At 41.0% G+C, this 4,001-nt stretch overlaps 1 pseudogene; it reads right to left on the bottom strand.

Annotated features, from left to right (window-relative positions):
- Positions 1-1,076: 1,076 nt before the first annotated feature.
- Positions 1,077-1,194, bottom strand: LOC126417247 (5S ribosomal RNA; annotated as a pseudogene).
- Between the last annotated feature and the right edge of the window lie 2,807 nt (positions 1,195-4,001).

The raw sequence follows: 4,001 nt of genomic DNA, 5'->3' as shown, positions 1-4,001 counted from the left end.
CTCTGTTCCATTGTTCATGTCCACTAGAAAACCTGTCCATTACTGAAATCAATGTTATGTACAGTAGTACCATATATTATAGTGATTGATCCAGTCACCACCCTGGGTAGTGGTGAAGTATCTGTGATCAGTTGAGTAGCAGAAGGAGCTGGAAGAGTGCTGAGTTTGGAAGATGATTCACCAGGGAATGCTGCTTAGTATGCTGGTCACGTAAACACAGATAATGGGACCAAACACGTTTGGTTCACACCGATGATTCTACTGCATGTTTTAGCAGTGTCACAACCACTGACACTTGGTGAAGGTCACAGATGACGTTTGGGTGACTGCAGAAAGAAACGCATATGCAGGTAGTGGTGCCAGAGTGTGCATGGAAACAACAATTGTGGGCAATCTGTTGGTTGCTCTCCATACTCCAAACGGTGGAACGTGCCTGGTGGCTTGTTGTCAGCTGATTGTGGTGTATCTCAGTCACCAGAGGATGAGGACCTGACTCATATTTGTAGTATCAGACATTTCTGCATGTGCCGTCCACTTTTCGTGCGGCAATTGTGGCAGGGAAGGACAAGATGGCTGCCAATTCTCTGTGCATGGCGTGTAGGTGTGCACTAGAAGTGACAGATATATTTGGTAGTCATCAGCCACGTCGATACACAAGACAGCTGCCAAAATTCATTAACTTAAGTGGCTTGAAAGGTAACAGGCAAATGTTGAGAGATAACACTCAAACAGCTACAATAGTAATCCTATTTAAAACAATAAAGATTAACTTTCTTGAAAGGGGCAAAATCTCAGAGCTACAGAAGTTAATTCCCCAAATGAACCAAGAGTCACTGGGCCACTAGCATTTGCTTACCACGAAAACTAAACTAAACTCTGTCCGAACAGATGTTGGAAGGCCCAACGGCACCGATCGGCCACCATGTCATCCTCAGACCACAGGCATTACTGGATGCGGATATAGAGGGGCATGTGGTCAGCAGACCACTCTCCCGGCCATATGTCAGTTTTCGAGACCGGTGCTGCTACTTCTCAGTCAAGCAGCTCCTCAGTTTGCCTCACAAGGGCTGAGTGCTTGCCAACAGCGCTCGACAGACCAGATGGTCACCCATCCAAGTGCTAGCCCAGCATGACAGTGCTTAACTTCGGTGATCTGACGGGAACCGGTGTTACCACTGCAGCAAGGCCGTTGGCATTTGCTTACCACAGACGTAGACAATTTTATGGTCGTTACATCAGTCAGAGAAGCAACAACTTCCAGCACAAATAAGACTCAGTTTAGTCCTCAGAGGTCACTAACACATGTATCAGTCTAGAACACATGACAATTAATTACAGGCATGGCTGAAAAAATAAGTAGATATTGAACAAGTTGTAATTAAAAGAAATTTTAAAACACACAAATACAGCACTCAGATAATGCCAAACAGAGTGATGGGGAACCATAGGCAATCCAGCATAGTGGGAGCAACTTTAGCGTGGGAGCACATGTGTAAATCAAGTAGCAAGTACCTTATCCCTAAAGGGCAGAACAGACTGTGCCAGAAAACTAACAGCACTCCAACACTCACATCAGCAACTATGCCAGGTTAATATAGGGTAAACTGGTTGTGTCGACATTAGGCCCAAGCATTGCTGACCGACACCACTCTATCGACCACAAGCTGATTAGACAACCATGGGCGTGTAAGCTCCATGATCATCTCATTGTACATCACATGTGCCTCTTTTCTCTCCCTCGCTGACTGCGGTTGAATGACTGCCCATGTGTTCAACAAGCTGCTCCATGGAACTACAACTGAAGACCCAACTAATAGGCAACCGAAGCGCCACCTAGCGACTGAAGAGACAGATCGGATCAGTAGGCAAAGGTGTAAAAACTTAGAATGAGCAAACATGTCTCAGGAAGATTGCACTGAATGTTGGCATATGGTGTCAGCAAGAGCAAGAATACACATGGGAGGGGTTTGATAGTCATTGACACTCGCATTTTAGTTCTTAAGTTGCTCCATGCAGTTTGGTGCAATACGCGATCCTTGGGACACATAATCCAGATTGACGAATGGCCGTAATAGCTTCTGATGCACTTTGAGATCCATTGTCTCAGCAATAAGCGTTATGGTATGTTCTCCGGTTTTGCACAAAACAAACCGTTGTGACAAGTCACCAGTGTAGGAATTCGTGTGGCAGTGATTACAAATGATATTCAAGTACTGATGCCACGAATCATACAAATATCAACTAATACTTAATTAACTCTTGTACACACAATGTAATCAGAGTACACTTTACACTGTAGCATCACACGTGAGAACAATGGTGGAACAGCACATAAAAGACAATCATTTCCAAAGAGGCTCAATTGTTCATTGTTTTTTGTGTTGACATTGGTGATCACTATTGATATTAGCAGTCGACGACACAACAACCTTTTACACACTGTAGCCATAGACTTCTTCTATGGAATGGAAGCACTTGTCAGGGAGAAACTTTTTCAGTTTGTTTTCAAATTTTGTTTTTCTGTCTGTCAGACATTTTATATCATTGGATAAGTGATCAAAAATTTTGGTTGCAACATTGAACCATAGTGGATTGTTTACAACTAACTTCATGATTGAATGAATATAGTGTGAAGCAGCATTCAAATAGGCCCACTCATTAAGCTTATATGAATGGCTTATTTCAATAGTGGTACAATTGCAATTAATGATCCAAACAGAAAGAAAGGTTCACCTCTAGCATGAAGCCATATGCTTGGATATTTCTGGTATCTCAACTGCAGATTTTTCAGCACTCATTTAACTTTAGGACTCTGTATCTCACACTGAACAAAAATGGACTTGTACCACTATTGAAATAAGACCTTCACATCTACAAGACGATCATTGGTGAGAACCACATATTATTCTTATAGTACATTTTTGGGCAACGAAGACTTTCTTTCTTAAAGATCACTTATCTCAGAACATTATTCCAAGTGACATTACTGAATGAAATTATGAAAAATACGTAAACTTACTGGTTTATCTTTTCCGAAGATTTGCTATAATTTTAAGTGCAAATGTATATGAACTAAGTTGGTTTAGGAGTTCCAAAATTCTGTTTTTTCAGTCCAAGTTCTCATCTGTATGGACACATAAGAATTTTGAAGTTTCCACACTATTTGACATTACACTTACCATTGGGATAGTATCTCTGCATGTGCAGACCTGAATATGTTGTGTCTTTTTAAAACTGAACATGAGTTCATTTGCAGAAAACCAGTGAATGATAATTTTAAGAACACTGTTTACAAATTCTTCTGTTACTGTACCCATGCTTGGATTGATTACAATACTAATGTCATCTATGAAAATAACTAATTCTGTTTTTTTTATATTAGATGGAAGATTGTTTATGTATATGAGGAACAAGAGCAGATCTAAGGTTGAGCCTTGAGGAATCCATATGATTTCTCTTCAGTCAGAATAATGTCCCTGAACTACACTGGTTGAATTACTAATTACAACATTCTGAATTCTTTTGGTTGGATATGATGTTATCTATTTGTTGGCTATGCCATCAGTCCCATGGTCCTCAGTTAATCTAGGAGAATACTGTGTGATTCACAGAGTCAAACGCCATAGATAGGTCACAGAAAATACCAACCAGCGCTATTTCTTTATTTAATGCTTGTAAAATTTGGTGAGTGAACATGTAAATCAAGTTCTCAGTATGGCAACTCTTCTGAACTGCAAACTGTGAGTTAATGGTTTAAATGGTTCAAATGGCTCTGAGCACTATGGGACTTAACATCTGAGGTCATCAGTCCCCTAGAACTTAGAACTACTTAAACCTAACTAACCTAAGGACATCACACACATCCATGCCCGAGGCAGGATTTGAACCTGCAACCGTAGCAGTCGAGCGGTTCCAGACTGTAGCGCCTAGAACTGCTCAGCCACTCCAGTAGGCTGTGAGTTAATGAGGATATTATTGCTGCTAAGGTGAGATACTATTCT

Source organism: Schistocerca serialis, chromosome 8, assembly GCF_023864345.2.
Source record: "Schistocerca serialis cubense isolate TAMUIC-IGC-003099 chromosome 8, iqSchSeri2.2, whole genome shotgun sequence".
Classification (NCBI taxonomy): Eukaryota; Metazoa; Arthropoda; class Insecta; order Orthoptera; family Acrididae; genus Schistocerca; species Schistocerca serialis.
The sequence above is the reverse complement of the archived record's forward strand: the minus strand, read 5'-3'. Positions and strand labels throughout refer to the sequence as shown.